This window comes from Agrilus planipennis, unplaced genomic scaffold (assembly GCF_000699045.2).
Source record: "Agrilus planipennis isolate EAB-ADULT unplaced genomic scaffold, Apla_2.0 scaffold144, whole genome shotgun sequence".
Classification (NCBI taxonomy): domain Eukaryota; kingdom Metazoa; phylum Arthropoda; class Insecta; order Coleoptera; family Buprestidae; genus Agrilus; species Agrilus planipennis.
Window position 1 is genome coordinate 511,755 of NW_020438905.1, and position 14,170 is coordinate 525,924.

The following is a 14,170-nucleotide window of genomic DNA, read 5'->3' on the forward strand; positions in this document are numbered from 1 at the left end:
TCTTGATTATGTGTGTGATAATATTCGAGAACTTAGTTTACCGTAAATGAGATGACTCATTTTACTACTTTACTATAGATAACATTCGTCTGTAATGACGAATCTCAAAAATTAGTTGTTGTGGGCATTCATGGCCGGGGTCAATATGGACATTGAAGTTTCTGGGTTTGTTGACTATGCTCCAGGTTGGTTCAAAATTCAACCATAGTCTAAGTTGATTGATAATTCTACCAACCCAAACCATGGCCAAAAACCCCGGAAAACTCCAATGTCCATATCCGAATCTAAGAAACTTCAGACAAAGGAAAGATGCATTAAAAAAGTATGCAGTTAATTATCTATGTATATGTGTATTATACAATATTTTCTATAAGTGAAAGGTGAGCTACACTACTTTGAGAATTTATTGGTTATATTCCATTAGCTATTTTCCCAATTTCAACAAAACCAATAAATTTGGCTTATAATGTCGTTTGTACCCATTATTAGTTTTGTTTACAGATAAGAGAATTAATTGATTTTATTATGCATGTTTCTATAAATTAATGCCACAAAATCTGTCGCCTTGGCGTAATGTGGCTATCGAGAAGGTATAGCAGGTCGGTCGATGAACATCCGGCGAACGGAAACTGAATATTTATTATTTGGTTCAATACATTTATGCAAGAACGGCAGTGTGATTGATGTGTGGCTAAATCGCGGAGATATAAGCTGCAACAAATGGCCAAAGAAGCTTTAATGGCCACCTGTCCCTAACCGAGATAGCTTTTGTGATTTACTGTCGCAGTCGTCGTGGGCAGTCTAATTTAAATTTGAGTTCGTCTTCGCGCGAGCATACGGTAACGAGCAACAGAAGACGCCGAGATCGGAATAAAAAAGGTCAATTGGGCCCCACAGTTACCTTGCGGTTACCCAGTTACTCGGTACCCACTATATTTCTAATTTTTGGATTGAAGTTTCGAGGTTTCGCCATGGCTGGTAGTTAGCATTTCCTGGAATCTTCTGAAACTTTGAATTAATGAATTCTTTTTTTACGATTCGCTGACCGAAACGATCTAACTTAATCTAATCTGTAAGTACGAATGTAAGCGAAACGTTAAAAGGTTTCTTTATAGATTTTTAACTGGAAAAGGAAAGAGCAGAAAATATGCAGGCTGTGTAAACTAGAACCAGCAAATCATTCGACTCTATTGAGCAAAATTACGTTTTATTGGATATTTGATATCACAAATTTTTCTATTATTATTCGAAACTTTGATAGTGTTCTTTTGAAATAAAATATTGTGAATTTTTGTTCGAACTCTACGTTTTGCTCTTTTTTGAAATACCCTATGTTATGAATTTTATAATATGCATATTCTAAAATTAAGGACTGGAATGGATTCCCATTAGAGGTAGTACAGATTCTCATATGAATCATGGCTTCGGATTGCTCTGAGATAAAACTCCATTCATTAATTGATTTCTACATTTCTAGGTCTGTTTGTTCCATTTCTGGATGTAAAGGGAGGGATATGGTTAACAGACGAGTCAATGCTTTCGTAATCAATATTCAGTATATATAAAAATCCTGCAGCTTCATGAAGGTTATATATGGTATGATAGCTTTCCAACCCCCCTCCATGAAGAAGGTTTTGGTCTTCAGCTGCAAGGGTTAGCTTCAGAAGTATAGGGGTTTAAAACACTGTCGTCCCAAAGGACTCCATATAGAGAGTCAGGAAAAGTATTAATTGAGTTCCGACGTCTGATGGTCAGAACATTACAGATTTTTCGTGAATGCTCTACATCTACAGGGTTTGAGAACGTTCTCAAATGATAACTAATTTTTCCTGAACAAAGCGAGGATAATCCGGCTTAGGTACAATAAGAACGCAAGTCCATCTCTCACATGAGAACTAGCTACAGTATAGCAATCTAACTGCAAAATTATCATTTAAAAATAGTAATTCGTTCCTTATGTAATCTCCATTGACATGTTACAAATTTTAAGAGTTAAACGAACTATTTTTGTAATAGTTTATACTTGTATCTACCCCACTATTGCCAATTCATCAAACATACATCATATCCTTTAGAAACCAGGTGTATTAGTTGCCATATTTGAGAGAACGAAATTCTTTTACGATTCTCGTACTCAAGTCCCAATGTATTGGCGAATGTTTCAAGACTGTTAAATGAATTTCAGTTCTTCAGCGCAACTGCTTTGAATCCCTAATACGGATTACAAGTTGACCGCGGGATCCAGTTAATGGTCAGGCCTTGGGAATAAAAAAGGCCCCGGTAACATAGCGAACATACGATGCGCGTCGTCGCAAACGGTCGTCTTTTTTGCATGCCATTTTGACCGTACCGTAAATTTTCGACATCATATTCACGAAATTACAAGTGACTGGGCCTGGATTCCTCGTTGCAACGAAAGAACGCGGAGCTGAAATCTCAGGTGTCTGCCGATATGGTTTTATTGTGAAAATGCAGGTGTGCAGCACTGGTTAGATGCTAACTGTGCCGACACGATGCTGCTGTGGCCGTTCGGTCCATCTGATGCACGTGTGCAACCGACGCGATCACGACGACGGTGACGGCGACCAAGTTTTCTTAAAAACTGGATCTTTTAAGACGGACTCACTCACTCACTTGAGATCTTCTTGAGGATCACTTATATTCCACCCGCCATCAAACATTGCTTTTAAGACGTATTTACGAAAAATAAGTTTAGGCACTCATGAACACGCAATAGAATTATACTTTTATATTACATATGTATTGGTATCGATAAAAAAAAGTCAACCTCACAATTCCAATGTAAATTGTAATCAATATTCAGCAGTTAGTATAAAATTCTCTGTTCTTTAGACTGCCAAATACCATAAATATTCCTGAACACAGAAAATTTATTCAGATCGCTATATCTGCTTGGTGCTGGGATGAGTTGCACCGCAACATTTAATGGATTATCTATCTTCCGCTCATTCCGAAGTGGTTCGGGTTCCGGATTTATATTTCTGCTAATGGAAATACGTTCCGTTGATTATAGTAAAAAGTCGAAAATGGAAATCGCAAGTTTTCCACCCCAAATTTCCACACATGAACCATACAATCCTATTCTGGTAACGCATTTAGCATAAAAACATTCAGATGTAGCCTTTATAGTTGATGAAGAAGCAATTTATGCTATTTGGACGAAAGACCTACTTATGTAACTTAATAGTTAGGTAAAAGGGTTTTTTAAGTTACATCGTCATCACGATTTAATGATGCCATCATAGGGTTTCAAATTGTTCTCCGAGATTCATTTTTCTCTTATGACTTATGAATGTATCGGTCATTTTAGCAAAGAACCCATGAGTGAAAGGTAATAAGGTTGCAAATAATTCTTTTTTTTTTCTTTTTCATCCAAATTGTTTCACCCTTTATCTCTACTCAAGATTTTCTGCCTCGTTATTATCGTTAAAACTTTCTTTTTCGTCCGAATTTACAAGTACTGGACAGGTTTGTATTTGTTTTTCGAAAAATCACTTAATTTTGAACATACATGTACACTATACATTGAACAAATGTGCAATTGCTTGATTAGAGACGGGAGTTGATGTGCACCCTTTTTAACATCGCGCCATTCGAGCCGTTTGCTTGCATACCTCCACGTCTCTTCGTCCTCTTGGGGTATTTAATAAAAAATAACAAGTCGTGGCGACGCATTACAATGAGACTTAAAGGTGTCACATCTGTTTTGTCTGTAAACGTCCGCGGTACAACCCATAGGTCCATTTAAAAATAGGGACCTTGTTTGCTGTAATGAAGTTATTACTGCACAAGAGACAAGAATCCGTCAAGGCTTCTTATTATAAGTGAAATATGATGATGGTGCCGGTTAATTCTATTTGATTAATAAATAACTCAAGAAGTGCTTGGACAGCAATCGGAGAGGTGTCACTGCAGCATACGCAAAACAATTGTTTAACATACGACGATTTGTTAATTAGTTTCATAAAGTTAATTACGTTTTCACTAAACCTTAAACGAATAAATATATAAGTAATTGGTTTCAGAAGCACCCTTTTTTTAGTACATTAGAAAATATGATATTATTTTCATCTTATTCCCCTAGAGACAGAACGGGTTGTGAGGTTTTATTTAATCCAATGTAAAACCAACACCAACATTTCGTCTCTGGTTTAGTTAAATTTTCTAGCTCTTTCCATACACTTCTACCTATTTCTAGTTTCAACCTTGATTGTCAATCATTTCATTAATAAATTTTTCCTTTCCTTCTTCCATCTCTCCATTGTAATTCTTTATTCTATGTTTTGAATATTCGATATAATTATCGTTAACCTTTATATATTCTTCTAATATCACGTTGTCTTCTAAATTTAATACGTTTACTTCGAATATTTTATGGTCAATTTTTCTTTCTTCAATAATTGTATGGAATATCCCTATGTTCACTTCTCAACTAGTTGTAGTGAATTTATGATGAAGCATCTTAAACTATCAAATAAAANCAAGGATGGTACTATAGAATGTCACCTCAAGGTAGGCCTAGTGGCGTCATCTCTTGGTTAGGCCGGAAACTTATCAATCCACCCTCGTAATTATCGTTAACCTTTATATATTCTTCTAATATCACGTTGTCTTCTAAATTTAATACGTTTACTTCGAATATTTTATGGTCAATTTTTCTTTCTTCAATAATTGTATGGAATATCCCTATGTTCACTTCTCAATTAGTTGTGGTGAATTTATTATGAAGCATCTTAAACTATCAAATAAAATTCAACTAAATATAATTTCAACATAAGGTCGTCAGTCCTAAGATTGGTCCTAAAAGTAGAACATCCCACATCCTTAACTATTTGTGAACAATGATCTAATCTAAGTCTAACTCTACCCCTTCTAACTCCTGCTTCTGCCTCTACTATGTCTCTGACTAGACCTTCATGCCTGAGAAGGTATCCTACCAACCTATCTCGCCTATTTTTTTATTGACTCCCATAAAGTCCTCTGTTCTCCTATTCCTTCTAATACCTCTTCATTTCTAACCTTCTCTATCCACGGTATCCTCATTATTCGCCTGTAACACTACATGCTTCTAACCTCTTCTTTTCCGCCGCGCCCATCGTCTATGTTCGCACCCGTTGAATCTAAAATTAATTATATCCAATTTGGTGTTAATTTATATTTTGTATGAAAACAATCAGTAACAGATACCGCATACTAAACAAACAAATATCGTTTATGACATCCTGCATACATTCTGATTATACATAATTATTTAGTGCTGTGATGAATGGAAGAATTTTGCTCTTCAGTTTTGCTGTACTTGAACACGTGCGCGTGTTATTATTCGTGATCGTTACGACCGTTAAAGGTATTAACGATCTCTAAAACTTATTAATATTGGCCACTTCAGATAAGTAAGTAAAAGAGAACGGAGGCGTATACTACATTTATCATCTATATTTGCATGATGTAGATTGTTGCCGTTACTCTGCTCTAGAAAATCTGGAATAAAAAATAAATAACTCTACAAACAAATCACAGAAGCCCAAGCTATAGGAGAAGTTTTCTATTTCGGTCAATTTTTTATCTGTTTATAAACAACCACCCCTTTGAAGGTTTTTCTTTATGGCCATTTAGTCATTGAATCACTATCCTATTTTAATGCAGTGTACAACTGAATTTTTCCAATTTCGCCAATAAAAGGTAGATAATAATTTTTCATAAATTAAAGCAGTGGTTTCCAACCTGTGGGGCGCGCCCCCCTAGAGACTTTAGAGACTGCTGCAAGGGGGGAATGAGCTGTTTCCAAAATATCATTTTCGAATACAAACCAAAAGTGTCGAATAGGTGTCAAAAAAATAAATCAGCAAAATAGGTATACGTAATCCACAATCCTCGCCGCGAAAATTTTTATTTCTTATAATAAATAATTATTTTTTTATGTATATTTTTACATAATATTGTATATTATTTTGTGGCCCATTAAATAAATTATAATATCAGTTGAGTAATTATGAAATTAGATTGTTAGAAAAATTAAGGGGGCGCAACAATTTGTTTTTTTAAAAGGGGGCGCAGGTACAAAAAGGTTGGAAACCACTGAATTATAGTGAAAACAATAACTAGCATTTTTGTTTATGTATTTTAATAAGACACGAGCGCCTTTGCTTCGATAATGCTCTGACACCCGATGCCGCGGTGCTCTAATTTCCAGGATCAGGACTTCAGGACTGCACACGCGGTAGCTGGTTGTATTTCAAATTTGTCCCTATGGTAGACTCAAAATTCATTTCGAAAATAGTCTTTACTAGGTTTTGGTGTTTATATTAATTTAATTTGAGTCAGTTAATATTAAAAATCATGTTTATTTTCTAATAGATATTTTTGGTGGAGGAGCAAGGCATGATAACAATTGAAGTATTCTTTTATATCCGCTTCATTTCAAACATGCTGAGGAACTTTTTAGCATAAGATTAAATAAATTACAAAATAAAACTATAGAAATGATGTTGAAACGATGTTGGATGTTATGATCCCATTTTTCTTCGTCGACAACTAAAAATTAAATAAGGATAACATTAATTGCCGCACTGAAATTCTGGTTGGTGAAATATGAAGTATTTTGTAATGTTAAAGAAATAAAACTATTAGGCTTTTATTTACCTCTATACTACCCTTAGTTCTTTCGTTTCTTATGACAATTGTTAAAGTCCGAGAGAAAGTTTAAGAGATCAGTTACTGAGGTAGTGACAAATGCAGTGATGAATGTTATTATCAGAGTTTTCTCTTAATGTTCTTTACAACTCTAAACAGAGGGTTGCCCAGAACAAAAAACTGGATTTTGTATTATTTTTATCTCTTAATAGTGGAGATCCTCAAGATACTGGACTTTTGTGCATTATTTAGATTTAGCGGATTAGTGAGGAGTATCTATCCAGTCTGAGGGTGATAGGTTGAGAGTTTAGCTAGTCTTCCATCAATTCTAACTGTAAAACGACATTTTTCATGATGAAAATCAAAACTGAATTTCGTTATCACAAATGTGGAAAAACGAAATAGTCATAGAGATAGTTATAGAAAACTCTTCAAAGGCAATGCTAAAGAGTTAATACTATAAATAGTCTTGTAAATAGTTATCTTAGTTTGATTGGATTCCCAAATCATTGCTGAATGAATATCATTAGACTATCTCTGTTACGATCAATATAAGTTCTTGGTCAGTAATTTTCTGAAACCACGAGGCATGGATCGCGATTTCGATCTTGTTAGATCTTGCCAGAACACCTGTCTCGATAAATCATCAATCCAACCGTAGGAGATTTTTAAATGCAAGTCCATATAATTTCCGCGTATAGCAGCAGATATCAATATACCAAAACCAGATACCATCTGTGTCACTTCTTTTGTTGATCTCAATTCTCAAATTGAATTGCGATACTACACTTTCACCGGATTGAGCGAATAAATAATAATACAATAACAGGAATGAGTGATTGCAAATTTGGACTCGCTGTAACATAAAAGGCAAGAGATGTCCAAGCAGCACACCGCGAAAGTACACGGTATAAATGCCTGCATGTAATAACGTGCAGAGTTTGGAGTTGGCGGGCCCAAGTGTCCGCTTTCCGTGGGTGGTTGAACGAATAACCAACCAACAAGAGAACAACACACGTGGGAACGAGAAACAGGCCGAAGAACTGCACCTGAGTATGCATCTAGCCGACACAGTGGCGCCATTGCCATGGTCAGTCCACATTGTATTACATATACAGTGTCTTTCTTGCCGACTGTTATATATGTATACATGTATATATAGAAAATCCATACATTACCTGTACCTGCATCTATATACGCATATTTCTTCCAGTTATGGACTTGGCGTAACAAAAACGCTTCTGTTGGGAACGCTACTAAACGACCAAAAGGAACCATTGATGGTGTGATATTTTTGATCCATTCAAAGAATCCTCATGATATGCGTCAGTAAATTTTCTTTCAGTAACACTGGACCAATTAAACAGGCTTATTTATTGATGATCTTTTTACAAATGGAAAATTAAGTATCAATAATTACTTGCATATTTATTACGTTCTAAACGTGGTACCATTTAGTAGGGTTGGTGACCAGTTCCATATCCTTATAAGGTTTCATTAATATCTGATGAAGGTTTTCATTGAAACCTAAACCAATGCTCTCAGGTCTGAACGAGTTGTTTCTTCGGTGGGGCAGTCAAGGGTTGAGGTACGACAGGTTCTGCCAAATTTGGTTGATCTTGCACCTATTACATCCTTTTTAGATTATTGAGGTATTTCGAGATCTCTAATGCTTTGTGGCAATTTCCAATGAAGTATGAAAAGTATTCGAAGATTACGATTGATATGGAATCTGATAGTATATCAAAATGGGTTGTTTTAATTTGGCTTTACTTTGGTGTTCTTTAAATCGTTGGGTGACTGTCTTGGCTGTTTCCCTTACATAAACTTTTCAGTAGGAGCACAGGATCTTGTTTATTACTTTTAAGAGATGTAAGTAGGGTAGCCACCCGTACATAATTATAAAGTATTGTACACTATTTCGACTGTGCGTACGTTATACTTTACAAGACACATAAAGTACGCAAAAATACTTTATTTAAGGCCTTCAGTAAACATCGTAATTTTGTAAGCGATTATTCCAAATTCAGAGTACTTTTATTTCAATAATATTGCACAGAAAAATGGCAAGACATATTTACGAAACAACCTGATTTCCCAAATCTGTTCAAAGTAGTGTCACTTTTGCATTCCGTTCCGGCCACTTCAGCATTTACAGAAAGAGTATTCTCTGTTATGAACGCAAAGGAATAAAGCTTCATTAAAACTAACTAAAAATGGACTTTTAGTTTACTTAAATCTTTGTTTGCCATGTTTAGAGGCTATTAATGTATTTAAGAGCGACAGCAATTTGTTACTGGCTGGCTAGGTGTAACAAAAAATATGTTTTTAAAAACAAAAAATAAAATACTTTATTTTTATGCCGAGTATTTTTTTTTTAACCTTTTAGTCGAGAAATACTTTACGTAAAGCCAGAAAAGGTGGCAACCCTAGATGTAAGTGTAACATAACTTACATATTTCTTCGTAAATCAACAATCAGTCCAAGTAGCCTAAAAAATTTTTACCAGTCAACGAATAGACTTTTGATTGATGGTGGAATCTTTCACCAAGGAATGAATTATCCACCCTATGTTATGGATCCATTAGATTGTTTTGAGCTCATTATTTGAATGACCAATTTCTACGTAATATAACATTGTTATCACGTTGACATTGAAATTAATTTGTTTCCGTTCGTCCACAGGTGTTACTATTTGAGGTTGTCCTTTATTTATTAGCAGTAGCAACTAATACTAATATTTTGCATATTTATTGATCCTGTCGACTTCCGCAATTATATTATACTTACTTGCACGATAAAGATCCAGGTGTGCTGTGCTGTATTGAATTCCGATAAAAGAAGAAAGTAGTAAATAATTCCCACGCTCAATTTGGTAACTCGCCTATTTCGGTAATTCAAAAACCGTGGCAAACCGGCATTCGGCATTGTTCTAAAAAGGTTTTGGTTTTATGGTACGTTAGTGAGACGGAACACAATAATGAAGCAGTGCTTCTTTTTATTAAGAAGAAAAAGAATACATTTCTGGATCAAAAGCTATACCGATTTTATTAACGTAAAGCGTAAACCACGTACGTATTAGGATGCCTTTTAGAAAAAAGGAAAGTTTCTTATCTAAGTACAAATGTATGTATATGTTTCAGAAATTACGTAGTGTTTCCACAAATAGCATCAGATTAGGGTTTCAGGTTTTTCAACGATTTGATTTTCAAATTTTGGCTTTTTACAAATGAAACTGATAAAGGAGATCAATTAAATCAAATGGTAAATTTTTAGTTACCACAAATTGCAATTATTAATTAACAAATCAACAACTAACAATAAATTAAACAAACTATACTCGGCTGGCCTATATAAAAGATAGAGTAGGGTAGTACTTAACTTTTTTTATAATTATTGGGCCCTACCAGTTCCCAAATGAACAACAGTCTTTAATTAAATAAAAAATAATTAGTAAAAATAGTTCTTCCCCTGCCCCCGGCCATTTTTATTACTCTTCTATGACGTAGTGTCGGCCATCATTCTTTTTTAATTGTTGCAGTTGTCGGCCATCATTCTTTTTCAATTGTTGTCGCATTGTTACTGATGTCGGCCATTATGGTTTTTTAATAGATGTATAGTAATCNCATTTCATATACGTAATACTACAATACTTTGCCTGTGCTTTTTTTATATATATTATTAAATCAACAAAATTATTAGTACATATATATATAGATAACTATAAAAGCAAACATTTTGCTATTAACTTAAACTAAAAATGCCTTTTATATTTATAAACTATTATGTTAATAACATCACAGTCTTTCAATTAAATAAATCATAATTAATTTGAATGCTATTTTTTTAAGTAATTGTAAAACTAAACCAGTGACCCGCAACATAATCGACAAAGAAATCAAATTTTAGTTACCTAACGCAGGGAATTGATTTCTTGAGTTCTCGAGGCGTTGAGTCTCGACTAATCACAATTTTCTAGAGAATTCTCGAAGCGAAAATCTGAAATCTTAGTACATGCATAACATTATGAATGGCATAAGAAAACGACTTTTTCTTTTATTGATCGATCTTCAATTAATTATTTAATAAAAATCTTTCAGGGAGGGTTAAAACTTCCGGTCGAGTAAATACCATGTATACCTGTATGTGTTTAGGTATTGTTATTATATTGTGACCGAACAACCGCATGAAATTGGCAATAGAACGCCTGAACGAACGGGTATTTTTGCTGTATATAAGGATATTAGGTTCTCGTGTTTCTCTTTCTCTGCCAACACATCCATTAATTTGTCAGACCTCCTTCAGAAGGATGCGAACCAATTCCTATTCAGTGAACAGTACCTCCGGCGTTATTATTGTTAGGATTGAGCGTTTGTGAAGCATTTAGTAGGTTCCAAAGTTTGTGCAACAAAAACTCGTGTCTCGTATCTGCGATCGGAGGTGGCTTTGTCGGCAAAACGTACACACATTAAGCTATTTTGTCAGGAAACCAATAGCTTCTTTTTTGCTTTGTGTTGCACAATTATTACTGTACGGAGAACCGAATTGATACACCAATGGGAAAAAGTGAAAAGCAGCTAAAGATAATTGTATAGTTACCTACAATAAAGTAGATAATGACGGAGTCAGAACAGTTATGGAAATTAATAAGAAATAGGGGAGATAGGTTAGTAGAACATCTTCTCAGACAGAAAGGACTAATTAGAATAATTAGGAGTTAAGAGGGGTAGAGATGCCTAAATTACTGTTTTCGAGAAATGCGAAGATGTGTGGGGTCCAACCAGTCCTCAGACTGAAAACATTATGATGATATTTATGCAGAGAGGAGCATGAAAATGAAGCATCTTAAATTTTGGCAGCATATTATTAATATGGGATGATTATCATAATGTACATCTGTACATATTCTAAACAATATTAAAATAAGAAAGTGAAGTATATTTTTAGAAAATATTGGAAAATTCAGTAAAAATTGAGCATGTGCAACACACTCTTTGGATTTGTCACAATTACAACTTCCTTTGAAGCAATATTAATGTGCTATTTTACCGCCATCTTATTAACAATTTTATTTCAATTAACAATGCTAGCTATATAAATCCATCGTTTCTACGTTTTTGCGTAGGTACCTGCAGTCTGTTTTAAAATTAACAACACTCCCTTTAATAAATACACGACATTCGCGAAATTATCGTTTCCAAGAATTAAAACATTTACGTGAACCGCGTGACCGATCGTCCCGCACTCTTTTTTATTGTACCAGCACTGTTTTACGTCTCACGTTAAGGGGGGGGGGTTATGTGACCTTATGTGACAAAGAGCAGGGGGGGGGTCAAAAGCTTTGTGACGTCACATGTCAAAATCTAAAATATTAAAACGCGAAATTTATACGCATGTAAACAAAAGTTTTAAAAATATTACTAAATTGTAAAACTGCTGTTTTAATTTAATTATTTCTAAATATATAATTGAAAAATATGTGATGTCACGCCAGGAGGGAGGGGGGTTTCGCAAATGTGACAACCTGCGACAAGGAAGCAAGGGGGGTTAAAAATCACAAAATTTGTGTGATGTAATTTATAGATGGTCCTTATAGATACAAAATGGGACTTCATTTTTCACTATTGCAGTTCAAAGGACTCTTCCTTTGTATACAAATACAGTGTAAACTCTTTATAACGTCACTCGATTTAACGACAAATTCTTTAAAACGTCGAAATTGCTTGACTTTGGTTGGTTTACATTGTTTTCTATACAATATTACACTCTATATAGCGTCACGCTCACTCTATTTAACGACAACAATGCGGCATTATAAATCATTGAACAGTACTTTCTTGTTGTTGCCGAAATAGATAAGAACTGCAGCTGTGTACGTTGTTGAAGAAGACGATCCTGTCCCTCCACCAAGCATCAAACAAGCACTTGATGCAGCAAAACTATTAAAAAAATACTTTTTATATAATCAAATTGATCCAGCAGTATCTCAAGATACGTAACAAAATACAATTAAGATATTGGAGCAGCAAAAAACATCAGACGAAGATAACAGGCTATACGCAATGTATGAATAATAATGTTCGTGTGCAAAATGTGTAGGTACTATATTGGTAAATGCATATTATTATAGAATAGTAAAATAATATCTTTTATTTCTCTCCATTTAACGACCACTCTTTATAACGCCGAAAAATGTTCAGTCCCTTAAGTGTCGTTATATAGAGTTTACACTGTATTTTACATTGCATTTAGGTAAAATTATTTTGTTAAGCACTGTACTCCGTGGCAGTTTGGAAAAATGAGAAATCAAAAAGCGTCAATGCGTTGATCGCCACAGGTAAAGATTCCCTTACTGGGCATTCGCTACATTCCATTCCACGACGATCTGACGCCATTCTCCATCTGTCTTTAGCCACAGGTAATCGAGTTAGCACTATTGCATTTAGGCACAGGTGCATCGCTTCTAAGTATAAATGGCCTTTTCACAAAAATATCAGACTGCAATTTGCAGCTGTAAATCATGCTTTTTTTTCTCTTGACACGCAAGGAATTATACGGTTCTAAGAAAGGACGCGTCTTTGTTATTATGACTCAGTTCTCGTTCTTTCAAAGCTGCTTTTAGCAAAAATTTCGGCACAGTAATCATAAGACAGAGGTATCGCTTTTTTTCCCGTCCTAATTGAAAACTTAACGGCCACTAAAGTGGCTCTTAAAAGGATCAACCTCAAGGGATGCAATCATGCCGTATCGTGCGCAAAGCAATCTGTGCAACGAGGTTGTTAAGGGGTAACAATAAAATCTTTTTAAACGAAACAATTACGTGAAAAGATTAGTTGAAAGTGAAAATTTTATTACCAGCTTTTTTGACCAACTTTAATAATCATAAACGTAACCGAAACGTTTGTGTGTATATCTATACTAGTGTTGCAACGGGCATGTGTTTCAGCATTCGCAACTGCGGAAGTTCTGCACAATTTTTCAGATCCGCCTATGAAAACTTATTATATTATTTGGGGCACTCCTAAACAAATTCTATTCCAGAATGTAAGTGCTAGAGAATTCTGACCTTCTTCGTTATAGGGACAAGCAGAATCTCAGCAACCCTATTATGGTTATCCTTGACACTTCTTCACGTATGGTGAAATTGAGATGGCAACTTTCAATGTTTCAATATACTGTGAAGGTAAGGGTGGGTTAGCCAAGTCCTATAGGTCTATGTATAATACGAACGGCGTTTTTTGATGCTACTTAATTTTGAATTAAATGACCAGTCAAACATTTTCCTTATCATTTCAAGATTAGTCGAACATTGTTACATACATGATAACATGAGAGATCAAAACTCGATTATATTATATCGATTATACAGGGTAGCGCATTTAAAACTATCCTCCTTGAAAATTTTCAACAGCAATCTTTTTTTTGAAATCCCTGAAATGGATCGATTTTGACTTCAAAGGGGACATCTTTTGATTGCATATTCATGGATGTAAGATCATCTGACACCCTTTTGTTC